Here is a 25281-nt window from a genome sequence, read left to right on the forward strand (position 1 = left end):
GCGCTCTGTACTCAATAAAGTCTTTTGTTATTCCACACTTGGTGGCTCTGGCCCCCTTCCTTCCTTGTCCGCGGGGAAAAATACCTTACATTTTAGTGCCAAAAACCCAGGAGAAGTTTGAAGTCCACAAGGACCGCTCCTCTTCCTCATCCCTTCCGAGAAAGAACCAGGATCTCCAACCCACCCACTTCGGAGCACGGTGCGGTAAGTCCCCTGCCTCCAGCCACCCTTGAGTTCTTTCTGCTGAGACTCCCTGTCCGAAACCGTAGCTACATCAGGGAAGTCTTTCCGTCCAAGTGTGTGTGCCCGTGGAGACGTCCCAAGCATATCCATTTTACCTTTTCTGTCCGTGGCCAGACCTTGAGTTTTAGGATGCTAACACACAAATCTGACCACTCTGAGGACTGAGGGTGGCTGTGGGGTCACAGGAATCTCCCTCCTTAAAGAAGAAACTGTTCTTCTTCTATGCTGTGGCCAGGCCACAGAACCCACTGAATTAGCCTCCTGAAGGGACTTTCAGTTTTAACACCCTCACCAATTTACTATCGCCAAAAAGCTGGGAACTGATTGGAGATCTCTTACATATACGGCTTCTAATTATTCGCGCACCCGTCCTTAATCTCTGTGCCGCCTGTTCCACCGCGCAGGCCTTTTTCTGGCCAGAGAAACCTCACCTAAAACCTCCAAACCTCCACTCCTAATCTTTCCTTCTCCGTGGACTCCCAACTCTCTTTCCCTCCTGCCTGACCCCCGGGGGCGCCCCTCTCTCAGGACTTTTCTCTGGTCCCTCTGCGGATCTCTTTTGTGCTAGGGTCTCTTCTCTCTGAGAGCCCCCTCCCCTCCCTTCGCAAAAACCTGCTTCTCATTCACCACTACCATCTCTCTTTCTCCTCCCCTGCTGGCCAGGGGCCCCTCCCTTCTCCACTGTGTTCTTAAGCCCCTCCTCCGTCAGGCCATTCTCAGCCTGGCATTGGCTCTTACACTGGTTTTCAGGACGTCCAACCCCAATTTTCTTGCAGGAAGTTCTGGCCCTGTCCTGCCTTTGGCTCCAGCGTTTCCTGCAGGATCTGGGTGCCGGACTCTGCACAAGCCCCCTCCTCTTATTCTCAACCCCCCAAATCTCTATCCTAGACCTGTGAACATGGCGTTTAAAGTTTTTAACAGTCCCAACTTGTAGAAACAGGCCAAGGCTGTTTGCCAGGCCCAAATGCAGCAGAAGGTAATACTCTAAACCCCGACTCTTGTGGCAACCCTGAGACCAGCAGAGCCACCAGCAGCTTGCTTTAAGTGTGACAAGCAGGATCATTGGTCCCAGCAGGGCCCCTGCCAGCTGCTGACCACTGAGCCCTGCCCTGACTGCAAGCAGCCCAGTCACTGGCGGAGCAATTGCCCCTCTGGGCAACAGGCTTTTCCTTGGTGCCTCTACGTGGAGGACAAGCCGCCCGAATGGGAGGCCTATCCAGCCAGGTGGGTGCATTGCTCGAACTCCTAGGACACGGCCTGGACTCAGAGAACCCAGGGTATGCTGTAACTAGTGGGTAAGTCCATCTCATTTCTTGTGGACACAGGGGCTACCTTCTCTGTTTTGCCATCACACTCTGGACCTCTAATTCCCTCGGTTATGGGAATGGATGGGACCCCTTCATTTCCCCTTTTTACATGACTCCTGACATGCAGTTTTGCCTCAAGCTTGCCTCCATACAAGACCACTGGCAGTTGGAACCACTGGACTCCATCCATATCCCGCTCACCAAAAGGCTGGACCCTACAAATCCCCCTATCACTCCTCTTTTTTTAAAATCCATACAGGACCGCATCCGCAAAGTTTCTCAACTCACGGACAAACAGATGTTCCTCCTGACACCCCTCAAAGCCACCACCTTCTGATCTCCCCCTCCCCACGACGCCCCTAATCAGCAGGAAGTAGCCAGACAAATAAACGGCGCCCTTTTTCTATTTAACACAAAAGGTCAGAATGTAAGGTCAGTGGATAATGGGGGATGGTCAAATGGGGAACCCAGACCTGCGAACTTTGGCTAGGACCACCCACAACCAAGCACACCAAAAGAGGCTTCACAGGAACCATTTGGAAAAAAGTGACTGTCTGCCAGCCAGTGAGATTTCACCATGTCATATTAGCTCAACTTCCCTAGAGGGACCCTTTAAATATCTCCCATGCTGTTTAATCCTTGCGACTTCCCTGGCCTCCGTCTTTCTTCGGGGCCAGGGAACCTCGCAGGGCGGGATGCGCTGTACTCAATAAAGCCTTTTGTTATTCCACACTTCGTGGCTCCGGCCCCTTCTTTCCTTCTCAGCAGGGAAAAATACCTTACATAAACTGTTATATTAAAAGAGATTTCAAAATAACTTTCCATCTTGCCATACTGGGAAAAGAGGAGCAAACTAATCTCAAAGCATGAATAAGAAATAATCAGACCTGCCTGGTTTGCTCAGTGGATAAAGCATTGGCCTGGCGAAAGGATGTTCTGGGTTCAATTCCCAGTCAGAGCACTCATGAAACATGGTCATCTGCTTCTCTCTCCTTCCTCTCCTTCTCCTCTCGCAGTCAGTGACTCTATTGGTTCAAGCATCAGCCTTGGGTACTAAGCATAGTTCCTTTGGTCCAAGCCTCAGCCCCAGATGAAGTTTGCAGAGATCTGTCAGGGCACATGCAGTAGTCTGTCTCACAATTTCTCCTCCACCCACTTAAAAAAATAATCAAGTAAGAGTGGAAATAAAATATATAATAGAAAAACAATGGAGAAACCCAATAAAATCAAGTTTATTCTCTGCAAATATCAACAAAATTGACACATTTTCAGAAGACTGACCAAAGATGCAGAGAAAAAAGACTCAAATTACTCAAATCAGAAATAAGAAAGAGAATATTGTTATAACCTTACAAAAACATAAAGCACTACGAGAATATCGGGAATATTGGCACACCAACAAATTAGACAACCTAGATGAAATGTTCCACCTTCTCGAAAGACACAAACTACCAAGACTATCTCAAAAAGAGACAGAAAAATCAGAACAGACCAATAAAACATAAAGAGACTGAATAATCAAATATTAACCACAAAGAAAAGTCCAGGGCTAGAAGGCTATTGTGGTGAGTTCTATTCAAAATTTTAAAATGAATTAATACCAATTCTCCAAAAACTTTTACAAAATAATAGAAGAGGAGGGAAGATTCCAAACTCTTTTTAAGGTCAATATCACACTGATACCAAAATCAGACAGAAACACCAGAAGAAAACTACAGACTAATATCTCTTATGAGTATAGACACAAAAACCATCAAGAAAATACCAGCAAGCAAAATCAGCAACATATAAAAAGTACTGAGAACACAGGGTTGGTTTACACTCAAATATTAATTAATACACAATATTATATCAATAGAATAAAAGAACGAAAACCACATGAGCAGGAATTTGACAAAATCCAATAGCTTTTTCCATGATTAAAAAAAACCCTCAACAAACTAAAAAATAACTTCTTTACCCTGAGAAAGGGTATCTTTGAGAGCCCACAATTAACATCACTGATAGTGTATGAGAGACTGAATGTCCCAAAAGAGCAGGAAAAGGACAAGAATGTCCATATATTCACCACTGCTATCGGACATTGTCATGTAGGTTCTAGCCAGACCGATTAGACAAGAAAATAAAACATCAGACATCTGGATTGGAAAAGAAAGAGTAAAACTATTTTTTCTTGCACATAGCATAAATATATGTATATACATATATTCTGGAATACATACATGAAATTCTAACAACTCTACTAAAAGTTATTAGAATAAAGGAATCTACCAAGATTGCAGGGTACAATATTGCTGAGCCCAAATCCATTTTTTCCCTGCACTCAAAGGTGGGGTTTTTTTGTATTTTCCGACGTGAGAAGCTGGGGGTGCCAGACAGATTCCTGCATGCCCCTGACCAGGATCCACCCAGCATGCCCACTAGGGGATGACACTCTGATGCAACCGGAGTCATTCTAGAGCCTGAGGCAGAGGCCATGGAGCCGTCCTCAGTGCCCAGTCCAACTTTGCTCCAATGGAGCCTTGGCTGCAGAAGGGGAAGAGAGAGATAGAGAGAACGGTGAGGGGGAAGGATGGAGAAGCAGATGGGAGCTTCTCCTGTGTGCCCTGGCCAGGAATCAAACCTGGGACTTCCACACGCTGGGCCAACACTCTACCACTGAGCCAACCAACCAGGGCCTTGAAGGTGTTTTTCAACACCAACAACCAATTCACTGCAGACACCACCTGGTTATCCGACATGTCAGCTGGGCTCTGACAGTAACAACCCTGAGTTAACATAGTTCCTGAGGTAAAAGGCTCCATTCTACGTGGCTGCTGCTCACTCAGGTACCACTGTACTTCCTGGGAGCTCCCTGCACCTGTGACTGACTGGCTATAAATCACAGGTTCCCAGGGCTCCCTCCTAAGGTTCAATAATTTACCAGAATGGCTCACAGACTTAGAGAAACATTCCACTTACATCTACCAGTTTATTATAAAGGATACAACTCACACAACCAGATGGAAGAGATGCAGAGGGCACAGTATAGGTGGGGGCAGGGGTTCTGTGCAGGAATTCCATGCCCTCTACAGGTGCACAGCCTTCTCAACACTATGATGTGACCACCAACGCTCACCATATTTTGTTGTTCAAGTTTTAATAGAGCCTGTCAGCCTGGGATGCAGAGGACTCAGGTTCAAAACCTCAAGGTCGCCAGCCTGAGCTCAGGCTCACCAGCTTGAGCGCAGGATCACTGGCTTGAGTATGGGATCACAGACATGACCCCATGGTTGCTGACTTGAACCCAAAGGTTACTGGCTGAAGCCCAAGGTCACTGGCTTAATTCCATGGTCATTGGTTTGAGCAAGGGGTCACTGGCTTAGCTGGAGACCCTCACTCCCAGGGTCAAGTGAGGTCATCTAGAGGCCCTACTCTGGGTCACCTGATTAGCATAAACTCCAATGTGGTCCAAAGGGACTTGTTATAAATAACAAAAGACACTCCTATCACTCAGGAAACCCCCAGAGGTTTAGGAGCTTGTGCCAAGGACGAGGGCCAAAGAACACATGTATTTTTATATTATAGCATAGCCATACTATAGACAAACAATCCTAAAAGAAAAGTAAAATTCCATTTACAATGGCATCAAAAAGAATTAAATACTTAGCAATACATTTAACAAAAGCAATGTAAAATTTATACTCTCAACAATAAAACGTTCATAAAAGAAGTGAAAAAATGTAAAGAAATGGAAAGACACACATGTATAATGATAAAAAGTTTTCAGATTCTTAAAATAGTGTTGAAAGGGCTCTGGCCAGTTGGATCAGCAGCAGAGCGTCAGCCCAGCATGTGGGAGCCCCGGGTTCAATTCCCAGAGAGCACACAGGAGAGGCAACCATCTTTTCCACCTTTTTTTTTCTCTTTCTCTCTCTCCTCCCACAGTCATGGCTCAGTTTGTTCAAGTGCATCAGCCCTCAGCACTGAGGATGGCTCCATGAAGCCTCTGCCTCAGGCACTAAAATGACTCAGTTGTGAGCATGACCCCAGATGGGCAGAGCATCGGCCCCAGATAGATGTTGCCAGGTGGATTTCAGTCAGGGCATATGTGGGAGTCTGTCTATATACCCTACTCTCACTTAAAAAAAATAATGTTCAAAGAACAAAATTCAATTGAGAAGATCTAATTGGCTTTATTAAGCAATTCATGGATTGGACAGCATTCTATGTAGTAAGTAAAGGGTGCCCCTAAGGGGGCACCCTACAAAATAGGGCACGTATATATGGGGAGCTATTAGCAAAAAAAGAGAAATGATTATTTTTAGACCAGGACATCTTCTTTTAGTGAGGAAGGGTTCCACCACATAGACTGCTTCTTCATCCTTTGGGGAATGAAGAGGGTTCCTGTGACAGATTTCCTCACCAGTCTTTGACCAGAGAATTCCAGACAGGTGGATTAAAATTATATTTCTGGGAGAGGCTGAAACTGCAGTTAAATCACATATTAAATCTAGGCTTGGTATCATGGACTTTTAGCTCCAGTGATGCTATTTTGGGTCTGTGATTTTTTTTTTCATTGACTTTAGAGAGAGAAACCAGAGAGACAAATGGGGGGAGGGGAGGAGCAGGAAGCATCAACTCATAGTAGGTACTTCTCAGACGTGCCTTGACCAGGCAAGCCTGGGTTTCAAACTGGTGACCTCAGCGTTCCAGGTCAGTGCTTTACCCACTGCACCACCAAAAGCCAGGCTGTGATTTTCTTCTTAATAGCAGCAATACTCTACATTTTGATCTGCAGATTTCACCCAATCCCCATAAGACATCCAGTTAGCTTCTTTGTAAAAATTTACAAGCTGGGCCCTGGCCAGTTGGCTCAGTGGTAGAGCGTCGGCCTGGCATGCAAGGGGTCCCGGGTTCGATTCCTGGCCAGGGCATACAGGAGAGTTGCCCATCTGTTTCTCCACCCCTCCCCCTCTCCTTCCTCTCTGTCTCTCTCTTCCCCTCCCGCAGCGAGGCTCCATTGGAGCAAAGATGGCCTGGGTGCTGGGGATGGCTCCTTGGCCTCTGCCTCAGGCGCTAGAGTGGCTCTGGTCGCAACAGAGCGACGCCCCGGAAGGGCAGAGCATCGCCCCCTGGTGGGCGTGCCGGGTGGATCCCGGTCGGGCGCATGCGGGAGTCTGTCTGATTGTCTCTCCCCATTTCCAGCTTCGGAAAAATACAAAAAAAAAAAAAAGTTTACAAGCTGATCGCAAAATTTATACAGAAATGCAAGGGACCTTGGTCAGTCCAAAACAATCTTGGAATAGAACCAGTGTGGAGGACTCTTATTTCTGATTTCAAACCCATGGCAAATGAATAATCAAGACCGTGCAGTTCTGGCACAAGTCTAGACTTAGAGATCTATGTGTTAGAAGAGGAGTTCAGAGATAAACTCGTATTATCTATGGCCTACCAATTTTGAACCATGGTGCCAAGATGATTGAAAGTTGAAAAAACAGTCTAAAAAATGGTGCCGGGACAGTCAAACGTGCACATGGAAAAGATGAAGTCTCGCCCTCTACTTTGCACTGTACACAAATATCATCTCAAAATAGGTCTAAAACCTAAATGCAAAAGTTAAAGCTCTAAAACTCTTAGAGGAAAACTTAGGGATAAGCCTACGACGTTGGATTTAGCAACGGGCTCTCAGATGGGACACCAAAAGCACACGCAAAAAAAAGAAAAAGAACAAAAAAAATCAGGAAAAAGAAAAAAATAGGTGAATGGGACTTGTTCAAAATTAGTAACTTCTTTGCTTCAAATATAGACACCATCAAGAAACTGTAAAACAAATGAACAAACAAAAAACCACAGAATGGGAGGAAATACTTGCAAGTCAAACCCTATATGTGATCAGAATCTGATCTGGTAGAAGAAATATGTGAAGAACTCGTACAACAGAAAAACAACCGAAGGAAAAATGCACAAAGTATCTCGACAAGCATTTCTCAAAGACTAGCCACAAATGACCAAAAAGCATGGGAACAGATTCTCAGCGTCATTATCCATCACAGAAATGCAAATCAGAATTGCAATGAGTTACTGCTTCAGGTCCACTAGACTGGCCATTATGTAAAACACAAACAGAAAATGTTGGCTAGGCTATGGAGATACTGGGCCTTTATACATTGCTGGTGCTGGTGTCAATTAAGAAATAATGTAAATATTTTAGAAACAAGTCTGGAAGTTTCTCAAAAACATAATCATAGTTTCCATTGGACTCAGTAATTCCACTCCTAGAGAAATGAACACATGTCCACACAAAAACACATGCAATATGCATGGATGTTTCTAACAATATTATTCATAAGCGCCAAATGACGGAAACCCATACTGTCCATCAATTGATGAATCAATATACAAAATATGGCAAATCCACACAATCGAATGTTATTTGGCCATACAAAGGAAGGAAGTATGGGTAGGTGCTACAACCCAGATAAACCCTGAAGACAGTATAATGAATGAAAGAAGCCAGTTGCAGAAGACCAAGTATTGTTTGATTTCATTTATATAAAATGTTCAGAAGAGACAAGTCTGTAATGACCATGTAACTAGTGGTTGACTTGGACTGGGGCAACTGAAGGGAGTCCTGGGGTGGAACAGGGGGCATAACTTCTAATGTGTACAGGGTTTCTTTCTGGGGTGCTGAAAATGTAAAAGTCTTTGTGGTCATATTTGCAGAACTCCATAAATATGATAAAAACCACTGAATTATTTAGTTAAATCTGTAATTATATAGTATGTGAATTATACCCCAATAAATGTTATTATATATGTGTGAATACACATATATACACATATATATGTATATATATTTATGTGTATATATATAATTTATATACATAAATTAACTTAACCACTACAGTTCTTTCTTTGACTTATACTTGAATATCTACAAAAGACATCAAGTTAATCACTCTTTTGGGAAAGAAAAACATCTCTGCTTCAAAATAGACATGAAAAGTAACACTTCCCAAATGACAACTGAAAATTTTCCTGTCCATTTTCAACCCCAACCCTGTAAAGAGAGTCCACATTGGTGCATCAAGCATTCCATGTCTTCCTGCCACGGAGACTTACACGGTAATGCTATGTGGACTAAGCTACGATTCTAAATTAAGCGGCTGATCATTTATTTAATGGGAAGCCTAAGTGAACACCACACAGAGAAAGAAGGACAACTGTTTACACAACATCTATCAAAGTTTCATGGGGTAATTAAGAGTCTGCCTCCTACACTCCGAGAACTGTGCTGAACAGGTTCATGAAAAAATTCGACCTAAAACTCTAGAGATCATCTCATCCAAATGATTCATTTTAGAAAATGAAGACGCTAAAACTCAGAAAGGGGAAATGTTCCACTCAAGGTCATTTGGGCCAAGTTAGGCCTCTAGTTCTGACACTTTTTTTCCTGAGCTAGTTATGCTGCTTAAGTTCAAAATCATGTTGATTAAAAAGAAGGCTTTGGGCCCTGGCCAGTTGGCTCAGTGGTGGAGCATCGACCTTGTGTGTGGATGTCCCAGGTTTGATTCCCGGTCAGGGCACACAGAAGAAGCACCCATCTGCTTCTCCACCCCAACCCCCTACAACCATGGCTCAATTGGTTTGAGCAAGTTGGCCCTGCACACAGAGGATGGCTCATGGCCTCCAGCCTCAAGTGCTAAAAATAGTTTGGTTGCCAAGTAACAGAGTAATGACCCCAGATGGGCAGAGCATTGCCCCATAGGCAGCTTGCTGGGTGGATCCTGGTAGGGGTGCATACAGGAGTCTGTCTCCCCTCCTCACTTAATAAAATAAATAAATAAATAATTTTTTAAAAAGGCTTTTGGGAAAGGATGGTACTCTTCCAATATGGGGAAGACTGACTTTCAAATAAAAAATCACTTGTACATTTCAAGGGTAGGTCCAATATGAACAGAAGAAGCATAGTATTTAAATTTGATTCTGGTCCAAACAGAGTATTTCCAGCTCCTGTCCATGCAGAGAAAATGGGATGGAAGTGAAACCTTATATTAGTGACTTTGGAATGGTGGGGCAGTGGACAAGCAACCTGGCAGAGGGAGAAAAAAATGTGAACTCAGCAAAGAGAAACAGAAGCCGCCGATGGAAGCTGACCAGAGCCTAATCGGAGGCGATTCTAATTATTAGAAAGGTCAGCCTTGCGTTGATTAAAAAACTGTTCTCCTGAAATTTTCAGCCATTAATCCTAGCTCCATCTGGATCAATGCACAATACGGTTGTTTTTATCCCACAAAATAGCCTTTTATATTTAAAAAAATGATAATTTCCATGTTTCCTTTAATTATCTTTGTGCTAAATCAATCGATCCTTGGTCTGGCAATAAATCATCATATAATACGACTTTGTGAACAACCATAGTTTTAGCCATCCTTCTGTGATGTTCACATGTGGCATGGGGATTTAAGGGGTTTCTCAGCAGTTCTTAGCCCAAATATGCTAGCCTCTAGTCTGGCGCTCTCTCTCTCACCTCCTCCCCTCGCTCCACCTCATGGCACTGTAAATTAAGGTCATATCTGTAGAATAGCTTGAAAATTACTAACCTATGTAGATGTATATTTATATAATGCCTACCAACCTTTCCTTTTCAGTGGATTGGAATATTAAAATTCCTATTTCCAAATATCAGTTAAGGAAACAATATCTTCGCTGATTTTTCCATCTCTGCAGAACAGGAAGGGAGGCTGAGAACCCCAGACTGGACAGAGACGAGCTCAGGAGAACCCCTATAAAACCACGTTCTCATGTCTATCTTAGAAATTCTGTATGTTGATGACACCATCAAAACACAGCATGCTTTTGAGCCCTGAGTTTGTGACCACATTTTAGTGTGCCTCTAATTGATATCTTCATAACTGAAAACTCTCACTGTATTTTCACATCATCTTGTCCTCAGGGAATCCCCGTGATACAGGTTGAGCAAGAATTATTATTCCTGCTTTAGATGGAAAACAGGGTCCAAGAAAGATCAAGTGCCCCTTCCCCCACCCCCACACAAGGACACAAATCAAACCGGTGAGTTCTGAAGAACGAGAACTCCTCTGATTCCAGTAAGTATTCCAACTATAATCTCATACCAAGTCTTCTGTTTTAAAGGACTATTTTTGCTATCTGTCATTTATTTAAACTTGAACAAGTATGTGACCAGGGGGTGCAATTTCCCAAGATTCCTGCAGCCCAAAGGACCAACTGGCTGTCCATTACAGTCTTGTGCAGGAAGTCAGATAATAACCAAGGCCCAAGTAGATATGCAGGAAGCCAGAGGGTGAGAAGTGCTTTGAAGGAAAAATAAGAGCCTGGTAAGAAGAACAACAAGAGCAGCAAGTGAGAGGAGGTCTCATTCTGTATATTTAGAAATAGAATAGATTCCATATGTGGATAGAATGCATCCTTTAATATAAGCTGTAGAAAAGGTATAGAAATGCCACCATCAAGTATTACCAGGGTAGTGAAACCGATACACACATCAGAAGCTGGGCAGTGGAAGCCCCTGGGTTCTGGGGCAATGCACACAAGGCGGGTTCCGATGGATCCTAACTCAGGCCTCCAGAAAGACTGTTGCCTATCTCACACCTTATTCCTCAAACTCGGGGAGAAGGCATGAAGGATAAAGGGAACCTCCCTGGACACTCAGGCTGCATCTCAGAGCCTCCCAGAGAGCAATAAATTGTCCATAAAAGAGGTGCCTGTCGCAGGAACGGTAGACGAGGGACTCTGGGGCACGGAGGTTTACATTACCCCAGCAGCTCGATGCATCAGCTGTCACTTTCCGGGGGAAGGCAGGTGTCAAGGAGTGACAGATGACAGGCCTCCCGAAAGCCCTCCAGCTGACCGACATCACTGCCCCCGGCCCTCCCGCCACTCTCCGTCTGCAGTGAAGCCGGCACCGCAGAGCCCAAGGCGGCATGTTCACATTCCCTTTCCCAGCTCGTCTGGACTGAGACCTGTCAAAGTCTCCATCTTCTCAACAGAAGAGTCAAGTTTAATTACAAGGCTTCCTGCTAGATCACAAACACCCAAGACGTTAACTGAGACAGAGAAAAGAAAGGGAAGGAACGCATCATCCGACTTTAAAGTGAATGCAACTGATATTTATTAAGAGCCTGCTATCCTCCAGAGCCCCTACTGTGCACTAAATCTTCATCAAGGTATTTTCCACGGGCCTCCGCTACCTTTTCGTCCTTTAAAAAGTGTATTTCCCTTCTGAATTTGTATTCACTGGAGCAGCGAACCTTTGGACCAGGAGACAGGCCAAGATGTTCAATTTTCCTGTTGACTTTGATCAATTAATCATGCCTACCTGGGCTACCAGGTGGAAGGGCATGGGAAACATTCCCCTCACTGGAAATGAGTGTCATGATTGATTAGCCACATCTGCTGCGGCCTCAGGAGGGAAAAGCTCCTGAACCACTGCTGTGATTTAGAAGAGTATCAGAGAAACAGCAAAGGGAACCAAAACAAACCAAAAAGAAAAAAAGAAGAATTGCAGATACTCAGGAGTTTTTAAAACTCTTGGAAACGTTATCCATGGTCATGGTCATTCTGAACACCACATCTGGTTATGGGTTCAAAATAAGTTTAAAACATCACACATCCGGGCATGAAAATAACTCAGTGGTCTTTTTGATCAGACAGCCTTGCGTTCAAGTGTCCATTTCTGTGGCTTGCCAGTGGTGAGAATGAGGATAACTTATTTATCCTCTGCACTGTTTAGTTCACTCATATATTAACTGATAGTAATGAAAACACTCGCCTTTCAGGGACGTGAAGACCAATTAAGTCATAGGAGTAAGTGAAGTATTTAGCACAGAGCCTGGCAGAGGGCAGGAGGCTTAGTAAATGGTAGCTATTATTACACTTACATATAATTTAGAGCACAGTAAATTATTTTCTGTGCTTTAACAACACTGTTTATAACTTTATGGGGGAATTACTGCGCTATATTCTAGTTTTATTTATTTATTCATTTATTTATTAGAATTTACCTTTCATTTACTGGGAGCTGTCCAGGCCCAGGGACCATGTCTTAGTCATCGTTTCCCGGGATATAATTTAATGTCTGACTGAGAGTGGACAGAAAAAGGGGTGGGCTGAATAAAAGAGAAAAATGACAATAAAACATGAAAAAAATCTATCGTCATGCCCATGTACCTCATTTGCTAGCCAAGTTTAAGTAAAAATCATTGTTCATAAACCTCAAGTATCTTTCATTGATTTTTTTCTGGCTTCTCTTTGTACCTATCCCAGCCTTTGGCTAGTAAATAGAAGAATCGTGCCACAGAAGAGAACACAAGAACAGAGAATATATCCCAAGGACACCACATCACCGACTAAAAAAAAGAAATGCACTCCCATGTTTATGGCAGCATTGTTCACAATAGCGAAGATCTGGAAACAGCCCAAGTGTCCGTCAGTGGACGAGTGGATTAAAAAGCTGTAGTACATATATACAATGGAATACTATGGGGCTATGAAAAAGAGGGAAATATTACCTTTTGCAACAATATAGAGGGACTTGGGAACCATTATGTTGAGTGAAATAAGCCAGGCAGAGAAAGAAAAATATCGTATGACCTCATTCATTTGAGGAATCCAAGGAACAATGTGAACTGAGGAATGGAACTGAGACAGAGGAGGGATCAAAGGGACCAGAGGAAAAGAGGACAGAGGGGAAGGGGATGATAGGATGGAATAAACCTGAAGGGAAGGCGGGAGGGCACTGTAGGGAGGGGGGCAAGGAAAATGTTGAGGGGAATTGGGGGGAGGGGGGATGCATTTGGGGTGACCCTAGAATCTATGTAAATACAATTAATTAAATTTTTTAAAAAACTGGAAAAAAAAAACCCTGAGAAATAAATGTTATGTTTGTGGGTATTTATATTGTTTCTAATCTTAAATAGGTTTTAAGTATAAATTCCTAATATAGTTCCCCCTATTTAGAAGTCTCCTGGCCCTAGCTAGCTGGCGCAGTAAGCAAAGTATCAGCCCAGCTTGTGGATGTCCCAGGTTCGATCTCAGGTCAGGGCACACAGGAGAAGTGTCCATCTGCTTCTGTTCCCTTCCCTCTCCCACTTCTCTTCCTCTCCCCCTATTACAGCCAGTGGCTTGACTGGTCCGAGTGTTGGCCTCAGGCACTAGAAAAGAGCTTGGTTGATTCAAGCATCAGCTTCAGACAGGGGTTGCCAGGTGGATCCTGGTCAGGGGACATGGGGGGAGTCTGTCTCTCTATCTCCCCTCCTCTCACTTAAAAAAAAAGTCTCCAGTAGCTTCTTTTACGTCACTCAAAATAAAATCCAAAATTTTCACTCAAGCTTATGATATCCACAACCTCGAGACAGGGGTGACCCACATGATAGATGATTATGTGATTGTTAAAAAGGATAAAGTGGTCTACATGCACTGATACAGTATTATGATTAAAGTAGAGTGCTAAGCCAAAATTCAAGATGAAGAGCAGTTTTAATAATATGATACAATTTGTATAATATATGAACGTGTACATGTTAATTAATACCTGCAGGTTGCACCAGAAAGTGGTAGTAGTGGGTGCCTCTGGGAGGGGACCTGGTGAACTCACTGATAAGGATCAAAGGGAGATTTCTTCTTTTCTATTTTTTGACAGAGACAGAGAGAGAGTCAGAGAGGGGGACAAACAGGAAGGGAGAGAAATAAGCATCAATTACTTGCTGCAGCTCCTTAGTTGTTCATTGACTGTTTTCTCACATGTGCCTTGATTGAGGAGCTACAGCAGCGCAAGTGACTCCACGCTCAAGCCAGCAACCATGGGCTTCAGGCCAGCGACCCCGCGCTCAAGCTGGTGACCCTGTGCTCAAGCTGGTGAGTCTGAACTCAAGCTGGCGACCTCAGGGTTTTGAACCTGGGTCCTCAGCATCCCTGGCTGATGCTCTCTCCACTGTACCACTGCCTGGTCAGGCTTCCCATTCACTCTAAATTGCTTGTTTTGATTTCATCATCTGCTTCCTAATTCCAGTCTTCAGAGATTTGATGAACAAGCCATAATTACTGTTTCCACAATGTCAGTTATTGTATGGCTTTCCAAGGGGGAAGATTAGCACTGAGAAGTGATATGACTGAGGACACAGGGGAGGGATCGCTATGTAATACAGCTGACTAAGAAGGAATCCCCATCCCAGCTTAAAAGAGCAACAGGTGCCTAACAGCTGTCTTGAATGAATACATGACAGAATGAATGAATAAAAAGTTATCAGCACAAACAGACGAGCCAGAAATCAAGAGAGGGAAAATGTCAAGCGCCTGGTGAGAGACACCAAGAGGAAGTGAGAGCCGGGCGTGAGCAGCAGCTGAAGTCGAGTCCTCTAACAACAATTCATTTCCTACTAGGTTTGGGGGATAAAATGGGAGAACCATTCTTATAGGGAGCTGGAACTACAGAGTAGCATAAAACTGGCCTTCATGGAGCACTATTCCATGCCAAAAAAACTTTTCAGCGGTTTAAGTAAGATATAAGGAAATACAACATCACACAGAAACCGCGGATCTAAAAGGAATTAACTGCAAGAAATCACAAGTTGAGGATTTTATCACATGTGGCTTTGAGGTTTCAATGTATGCTTTCCTTGTGAGATGCAAACCCTGGATGGATATATTTACATAAAACTTAGCCCAGGACTTGGAAATCCATAAATTCCTCTCTGTTCTCCCTCCATCTCCCAGACAGAGCAGACTGCCACAGGACACAGATGAAGCTACAACTGAGTTGGCAGTAAAAATGTCATAGCCCAGAAGGAAAGCAATCAATAGGAGGGGGGGTCTGCAGAGAAATGGGAGAATGTGCACTCCAACACTGAGCAATATAAAAGGGCTTTTCAATAAGCATAATTAAAGACACTTGAACTGGTTTCATAAAGGTGGCAGAACAAAACCAGAAAGTACAAACAAGCAGATTATTGTAAAAGCCAAATAGAATTTCTAGATAACAACAACAAAAGACACCCATTAGACAAGAAGATTAGATTCAGCTAAAGAGAGAATGAATGAATTGGTTGATCTGAGAAAATCACCTAGCCAGTGGTCAGCAAACTCATTAGTCAACAGAGCCAAATATCAACAGTACAATAACTGAAATTTCTTTTGAGAGCCAACTTTTTAAACCTTAAACTATATAGATAGGTATATAGTTTAAGTTACTAACTTAATTAGGGTGCTACATTATTATTAACTTAATTAGGGTACTCCTAGGCTGGCCTTTGCGCCCACACTCAAGGGACCAAAAAGCAACATGTGGTTCGCAAGCCGCGGTTTGCCAACCACTGACCTAGACTACAGAACATTTAAAAAAATTTACCAAAACTCAAATCGATTTCCAATTCTAGTTCTCTCACTTAACAGAATTGTGACCTTGGGCATAGAAGCAACCTCTTGAGGTCTCTTTTTATCTCTAAAATTAGAGCTAATACCAGATAACAAAACGAATATTAAAGTGAGATGATGTTTTGGAAGATGCTATTCAAGGCAAATATATATGTATGTATGTGTGTGTGTGTGTGTGTGTGTGTGTGTATATATATACATATATATATATAGCATTATCATTATAATACTATTGTTAATAAATACTTCCAAAATACTTCCAAGGTATTTTTGATTCAGTTACTTATTTTCTCTAGACCTGCTGTACAGCTAATGTCTTTTGAGTAGCTTTTGAAGAATACCAGATATACTAGATTTTGCATTTATAAAGACTGTGTATTTTACTTCCAATACAGATTCTGACCCCTCTAGTGCATATTTAGAAAATATTCTGAGACGGTAATCAGGATTTCTGCTTCCAGAACAGTTCACTGCATTCAAATGACATGAGCTTATGAGCGGGAGGGAGGGAGGGTAATATCAAGCTGACTTTGCAGAGTCAGAGCATGTGTAGAAGAAGGCGAGAGGAACAGAGAGGAATCTCCCACATTTTGTTTCTTTAAAAATGTAACACAGGCCCTGGCCGGTTGGCTCAGTGGTAGAGCGTCGGCCTGGCGTGCGGGGGACCCGGGTTCGATTCCCGGCCAGGGCACACAGGAGAAGCGCCCATTTGCTTCTCCACCTCCCCCCCTCCTTCCTCTCTGTCTCTCTCTTCCCCTCCTGCAGCCAAGGCTCCATTGGAGCAAAGGGCGCTGGGGATGGCTCCTTGGCCTCTGCCCCAGGCACTAGAGTGGCTCTGGTCGCAGCAGAGTGACCCCCCCCCCAGGGGCAGAGCATCGCCCCCTGGTGGGCAGAGCATCGCCCCTGGTGGGCGTGCCGGGTGGATCCCGGTCGGGTGCATGCGGGAGTCTGTCTGACTGTCTCTCCCCGTTTCCAGCTTCAGAAAAATAGAAAAAAAAAAAAAAATGTAACACAAAGGCACACAATTTTTACCCAAGTCAGTCTTCCCACTGATATATTTAAGTTAATGTTAATAATATGCAATGCACATTACAATATGAAAGTCACTGCCAGACTCAAGCCATTTAATTTCAATGCGGCATCTTGCAAATTAGTAAACTATTGATCTTATTTTTATTTTTGTGTCTGCAGAACATACTTTTCTCACCTTCACAAGCCTTTCTCTCCAGGCCTCCCTCCATCTGATGTGCACATTTTCTACCTCTGCCTTTTGTCTCCTGGACGGGAGTTCCTTTCCTTAGTGACCTAAAGTGAACAGCCCAGTGCCACACGCCACCCTCTGAGCTGTCCTGCTGGTTTTAGGTAGTATTCTAAGCAGACCTACCCCAAAAGGCTGCTTGCAGGGTTGGTAGGCCGTCTGCCACTGTCAATTACAACATATACCTTTGGTCTTTAAGTGCCCATGGGTTTACAGGGTTATGGCAGCTTCTCGGGGAAGCAGACCAGGGACAGTCCTGGTGTTTTACCTGTCTGGATTCCCAATGACATGGATGAAAAGTCCTTCACACACACACTCATGCATGCACACTCACGCACAAAGCAAAGGTATGTTGGAGTTGGGCATCTAGAGTCTGACTTCTTCTTGGCCACACACCAACTACATGACCTGGCAAGTTAACTTCTCAGAATTACATTCCACTTCTGTGAACTGGGGATAATACTTGCTTCACAGAGTTCTGTGAAACTTTAAGATAACTAAGAGTTCCCCAAGGACTGTTGGTTTTAAATAAAGAGTAGCTAGAATTAATTTTTCTAACTAAAAACATACACATATATATGATGAGGTCGAAATACTTAAATCAGTCATCTATGGCTGCATGTGAATATGCCAGAAATACAGTGTGTCCGTAAAGTCATGGTGCACTTTTGACTGGTCACAGGAAAGCAACAGAAGATGCTAGAAATGTGAAATCTGCACCAAATAAAAGGAAAACTCTCCCAGTCCATACCTATTGAGTGCAGTTTGATGTGGGGTCACGCACAGATTTTTTAAGGCTCCTTAGGTAGCTATCCCGTATAGCCTCTACAGACTCGTCACTGACTGATGGCCTACCAGAACGGGGTTTCTCCACCAAACTGCTGGTTTCCTTCAACTGCTTATCCCACTGAGTAATGTTATTCCTATGTGGTGGCGCTTTGTTATAAACGCGCCGATATTCACATTGCACTTTGGTCACAGATTCGAATTTAGTGAGCCACAGAACACACTGAACTTTCCTCTGTACCGTCCACATCTCGACTGGCATGGCTGTGGGCTGCTCCACTGTATACACGGTGTTACATCATCATCTGCGCATGTGCACATGCTGCCACATCATCCTACAGAAACTGGGAGGGTTTTCCTTTTATTTGGTGCAGATTTCATATTTCTATCGTCTTTTGTTGCTTTCCTGTGACTGGTCAAAAGTGCACCATGACTTTATGGACACACTGTATATTTAGCAGCTTAAAGCAATACTCATTTATTATCTCAAAGTTCCTATGGGTCAGGAGTCCAGACACAGTTTACTGTGTGGTCTGCAATCAGGCTGTCAGCGAGGCTGGGTCGCATTTGAAGGCTAGACTGAGAAAGAATTCCCTCTCAAGGTCCTGTGGTTGGTGGCAAGACACACTTCCTCGCTAACTGTCATCTGCAAGCTGCCCTCAGTGCCCCGCTAGGTGGGTCTCTCTACACAGCAACTTACTTCTCTAAAGCCAGCAAGAGAGAAAGTCAACAGAGGGTCTTCTAGCAAGACGGAAATGACCAGGATAAGTAACACATTCGCAGAAGTGACATGCCATCACCGTTGCTGTTTTCTGTTGGGTAGAAGCAAGTGTCACCGCTCCTACCCAACCGCAAAGGGGAAGACTATAGAAAGGCTGAACGGCAGGGAAGGGGATCATTCGGAGCCATCTTAGTGTCACGGATGAGATCAAATCATACATGCAGGGTTTTAGGTGTAATTTTCCCCCATCTGTCTTCAGGCAATCTATTTTAACCTGGTTTGTATAATTTCGTATTTTTCTCCAGCCAGATACATTGAGAGATAGAGGGAGGGAGGGAGGGAGGGAGGGAGGGAGGGAGGGAGGGAGGGAGGGAGGGGAGAAAGGAAGGAAGGAGATGAGGGAGGGGAGGGAGTAAGGGGAGGGGATAGCACATATAGATATGTATACATATATGTACATATATATGCATGTATTTATTATAACTTTTTATTTAAATGTGATTACTTTACCCCCACCTGTTTAATATCCTGCTTTTCCCATATAACCACACATAGTTAATTTCTGCAAGGCAAGAGATCTTATAACAAGTTGTATAATGTTCTATAATCCTTACAATACTTACACTCTGCTTCTAACAGAAATTCACCATTTCCCCTTTTCTTGGCACGACACCCCAGGATGCCAACAAACACCCGTGTGCAGGAGTCCTCACCTTCTGATGCATTTGTTTTTCTGGGACGGTTTCCCACAGTGGGATGTCTGGGTCAAAGGATATTTTTAATTTAATAGATATTGCCAGACTGCTTTCCAAAAAAGCTGTAATAAAGCACATTTCCACTAGCAATAGATTAAAGTCCCTTTCCTCTGTATCCTCGCCAGCAGGTGTTATTGCTCTGTTCGGGGCTTGCCAGTCTGATGGGCATAAAGGGATGTCTCGTTATTTTAATTTGCACTCACCAATGATCAGTGAGGTTGAGCATCTTAACATTTGCAGGCCATTTGGAGTTGCCTTCTGTACACTGCTTCTTCGCCATCTTCGCTAAGCTTTCTGTTGGGATGTTTGAAGGGGCTATTCATGTACAACAGATGTTTCCTCCAATCATTTGCATTAACTATTTCCCCCAAACCCATCATTGTATTCTGTTTGGCTTTATTTAGGAAAATGTCTCTCATACAAAGGTTTTCCCATTTTGCAAGGTCCATATACATACAATTTTGTTTCATCCTGGCCCTAAGTAATATGTGAAGTGTCCTGAATAATCACTGCCTAACATTTTGTCTCATTCTTCTCTCATTTCATTTTTAACCCTCCCGGAATTCTTTTCTGTTTTGGGTAAGATGGGGATTAATTTTACTTTCTTTCAAAAGGATAGCCAGCTATGCCAATACCATTGATAAGTAATATATGTGTTTGTACTGGTCACAGTATTACTGTCCCTATGTATTCACTTCTCGCCTGTCTCAGATAAAGTTGGGGCTCTCCCACTGGGTTTACAAATCTGCACGCCTGTTTGTGCTCCACCATTGTGGCACACTGACCTCAGCGGCTCCTTTAAATGATGTTTAATGCCAGAAGCTTTGCCCCCTCGAGTCTTCTGTGTCCTCTGACGCTTGTTCATGTGAATAAAATCTTAGGACAATTTTATCCAATTCCAAAAGACAGACATGTTAGGATTACAACTGCAATTATCTTTTTTTTTTTTTTTGTATTTTTCTGAAGCTGGAAATGGGGAGAGACAGTCAGACAGACTCCCGCATGCGCCCGACCGGGATCCACCCGGCACGCCCACCAGGGGCAAAGCTCTGCCCACCAGGGGGCGATGCTCTGCCCACCAGGGAGCGATGCTCTGCCCCTCCGGGGCATGGCTCTGTCATGACCAGAGCCACTCTAGCACCTGGGGCAGAGGCCAAGGAGCCATCCCCAGCACCCGGGCCATCTTTGCTCCAATGGAGCTTCGGCTGCGGGAGGGGAAGAGAGAGACAGAGAGGAAAGAGGGGGAGGGGTGGAGAAGCAAATCAGCGCTTCTTCTATGTGCCCTGGCCGGGAATCGAACCCAGGTCCCCCGCATGCCAGGCCGACGCTCTACCGCTGAGCCAACCGGCCAGGGCCTGCAATTATCTTTAAACTAGGCATTGATATCAGAAGAATTGGCATTTTATTTACCAACCATTGCATGCTTTTCTGCTTGGGGATATCTTGATTTATAAACTGTAGTACAAGTTTGTAGAAATTTTATATGTAAAAGTTTCTACTTTCATGTTCTTTAGTCCTAAGGTTTTATTTCTTTTTCTTGGCATTGTGAATCAAATCTTGGTTTCACTTCAATTACTAAGTGCTTATTGCTATATCAAAGAAAAGCTTTTCTTTTTGTAATTTTATCATATCAAGTCTTTTTTACCAAATTCTCTTGTCACTTGAAGGAGACTTTAGTTTTCATTTCTAACTATGGGCTTTTCTGTTTCCTGGTTTTAAATAATTTTATTACCTAAAGGATATAGGTTCATCACTCTTCTCTATAGTTATATTCTTATTTCAATTTATTTTCTTAACACATTTCTATAAGTTTCAAGAAAACATTCTCTAACAATGGATATACTTCTCTAGTTCTTGACTGAAATGGTTCTAGTAATCTGTGATTGAAAACAATACTTACTGTTGACTACTGATAACTTTATCTTTTAATTCCTGCTTTTCCTTTATTAATGGCTCATGACATTGATCATGTGACTTTGTTATTATCTGTGAATATGCTCAAACTTTTTTTTTCCTGTTTAATTCCTCAAAAAATGGATTATGTCATAATCCATTTTTGATTATGTCAAAAATGGATTATGTCTGATATAGAGCCCCTCCTGCTTTTTAGTTACTTCGGCATATGTATAATACTTCATGAAAGTTGTTAGTTTATATTTTTGGACTTTTGCATCCATATAATAAATATTAGTCCTTTTTAAAAATATTATTCATTTTTAGAGGGGGGGAGAGAGGGAAAGGGGGAGGAGCAGGAGTCATCAATTCCCAAGAGTGCCATGACTGGGCAAGCCCGGGGTTTTGAACTGGCGACCTCAGCATTCCAGATTGACACTCTATCCACTGCACCACCACAGGTCAGGCAATAACTACTAGTCTTGATTTGCTATTTTGATATAGTGAGAAGGAAGCTTGCTACAAGCCAGAAAAAAAGGCTTCATCAGAAACCAGACCTGCTGGCACTTTGATCTTGGACCTCCAGCCCCTAGAACTTTGAGAAGATAAACTTCTGTTGTTGAAGCCATCCAAGCCATGATACTTTGTTATGGTAGCCCTACCAGGAAAATGCAGGTAACTTTTACATTGTACCTGTATCTAAAATTTTCTAGATTTCCCCTTAGCTGTGAAACTGAAATTTTATCGGGATGGGTTTAAGCATGTGTGTGTCTTTTCTCATCAACTCTATCTGAAACTTGTGTCGTTTTAATTTGTGATACATCCCACCCACAGTTCCCTGTGAACACTTATTTTTTTATTGGCCAATTCTTTGCCTGTTCTCTATTTCTCTTTCATCTTCTCCTAAAATTCTTTTACTTGCATTTTTTTTTTTCATTTTTCTGAAGCTGGAAACAGGGAGAGACAGTCAGACAGACTCCCGCATGCGCCCGACCGGGATCCACCCGGCACGCCCACCATGGGGCGACGCTCTGCCCACCAGGGGGTGATGCTCTGCCCATCCTGGCGTTGCCATGTTGTGACCAGAGCCACTCTAGCGCCTGAGGCAGAGGCCACAGAGCCATCCCCAGCGCCCGGGCCATCTTTGCTCCAATGGAGCCTTGGCTGCAGGAGGGGAAGAGAGAGACAGAGAGGAAAGCACGGCGGAGGGGTGGAGAAGCAAATGGGCGCTTCTCCTATGTGCCCTGGCCGAGAATTGAACCCGGGTCCTCCGCACGCTAGGCCGACGCTCTACTGCTGAGCCAACCGGCCAGGGCTTTACTTGCATTTTTAGTCTCAGATTTACTCTCCAATTTTCTTGTCTGATCTCTCATATTTTCCATCCCTGTCATTTGAGATGTTTCTTCTACCTAGCATCTCAGGTTACAAATTTGGGACTACTATCTGACTACAATCTGACTACTATCTACTATCAATCAATCTATGCACTTTTTTTAGTTCAGAAGCCATGGCTCAGGGAATCTAAGCAGGCTTTCTAGTACTGTACTAGAATCTTTTATCATGTGTTTTATTGAAGAAACTCAAACTTACCTCATAATTTTCTGCTTCCATTGCAAGAGTTTACCTTCGCCCAACTGACATCATTATATGTCTATATTCTTCATTCAAAAATATTTACATGGATAAATGTCTATACAAAATCCTTGGTGGTTTTATTTTCCCTTTTTACTATTGAGTTGTAAACATTCTTTACATATTCAGGACACCAGTCTCTCATTAGACAGGATTAGCTCTCACCTGTGGGCTATCTTTTCACTTTCTTGAGGGTTCTATTGGCAGCACACCCATTTTTCATTTATAAAGTCCAATTTACCCATTTCTTCTTTTGTCCCTTAGGCTTAGGTGTTATATCGAAGGAGGGTTTGTCTAACTCAAGAAGGTTTACTTCTATGTTTACTTTTAAGAGTTTTCTAGTCGTGGCTCTTGCTTTAGTGGGATGGACTATTTGTTCCTCCACTGAGGTGTCACAGCAGCCTTACAAAATCATCAGACTAGAAACACAAGAGTTTATTTCTAGACACTCAATTCTATTCTTCTGATCCATATATCTATCCTTACATCAGTACCACATTGTTTAGATTACTGAAACTGTAACTGTAACAAGTTTTGAGTTTGGAAAGTTTAAGTGTTCTAATCTTACTCTTTATCAGGATAATTTTTGGTTTTTGTATTTTTCTGAAGTGAGAAGCAGGGAGGCAGAGAGACAGCCTCCCACATGCGCCCAACTGGGATCCACCCAGCATGTTCACCAGGGGGCGATGCTCAGCCCACTGGGAGGCGCTGCTCCGCTGCAACTAGAGCCATTCCAGCACCTGAGGCAGAGGCCATGCAGCTATCCCCAGTGCACAGGCCAACTTTGCTCCAGTGGAGCCCTGGCTGTGGGAAGGAAAGAGAGATAAAGAAAGAAAAGAGAGGGGAATGGTGGAGAAGCAGATGGGCTCTTTTGTGTGCCCTGCCCAGGAATCAGACCAGGGACTTCCACACGCCAGGCCAACAATCTACAACTAAGCCAGCCAGCCAGGGCCTATCAGGATTATTTTGATTATTCTGGGTCCCTTGTATTTCTACAGCTATTGCTTTCAAAATATATATACATATACACACACACTTTGAATCCTGCTGATGTTCTGAATTCTAATACTTGCTTTATTAGAATTTTTGGTTGTTTCATTTAGTTTTATCAAGAAATCAATTACACTGGGAAACAGTTTTTTTCTTTTTAATTTTCTGTTGCATGAGGTCTTAGAACTGTTGCTATATATTTCTGCATCACTGATTCCAAATCTGAAATCTGTTTTTTGGTGCATGCTCTAGTTTTTATGCAATTTTAATTTTTTTGTTACAGTTAATGGCATGCATTGGTTTTTAAATTGGAGTGAAAGGGCAATGACTCTTGGATTGAACATAACCACAAGGCAATTAATGTTTTACAAACATCACTTTTACATAATTGTAGTTTTTAAATATAAAAAATTATTATCTGATAAAACACCCTCTTATTTTGTTTCAAGATTGAATCATGGCTTCTTCGAGTAGGCGTAAACATAAGAATAGTCCTGACACCTTCTGTTACATATGTGGTTGTTACATACTTCAACGTCAAAGGCGCAATATTTCATCAATTGTGACACGTGCATATATTGCCTATTTTCAAGTTCCCCTTGGCGATCAAGACAAGAATTGGGTTCCTCATATTGTGTGTCATAATTGTGAGGAAATGCTTCATGACTGGACAAAAGGAAAATGCAAAGAAATGCCTTTTGCTATTACCATGGTTTGGCGTGAACCTAAGGACCACAGTAGTGACTGTTATTTCTGTCTGATCCATACAAAGGGCATCGGCAAGAAAAAACAGCATATGATCGCATATCCTAACATTCCTTCAGCAATACGACCTATCTCACACTCTGAGACACTCCCAGTTCCAGTTTTCAATGGTTTTATTTCTTCTAAGGACGAAGAAAGTGAACATGGTGATCAAATGTATTTTGATAAGATGCATGAGGAAATGGTTGTAGAATCTGAAGGGTCTTCTTCTGATGCCAAACAGTCATCAACCCCTCAGCAGTTTAGCCAACCCGAATTGAATGACTTAGTAAGAGATTTGGGCCTATCAAAGAAAGCAGCTGAGTTATTAGCCTCCAGGCTTCAAGAAAAGAATGTACCTCACCAGTCAGCTAAAGTATCCCATTTCAGGAAGCGTGAACATATTTTTGTGGACCTTTATTCCAAAGACAAACACTTTGCTTACTGTCATGATATCAGGAGTTTTCTCAGCCAGCTAGGTGTTACCACTTACAGTCCAACAGAATGGCGGCTATTTCTTGACAGCTCTAAATGGAGTCTAAAATGGCCCTGGCCGGT

Source organism: Saccopteryx bilineata, chromosome 7, assembly GCF_036850765.1.
Source record: "Saccopteryx bilineata isolate mSacBil1 chromosome 7, mSacBil1_pri_phased_curated, whole genome shotgun sequence".
Lineage (NCBI taxonomy): Eukaryota > Metazoa > Chordata > Mammalia > Chiroptera > Emballonuridae > Saccopteryx > Saccopteryx bilineata.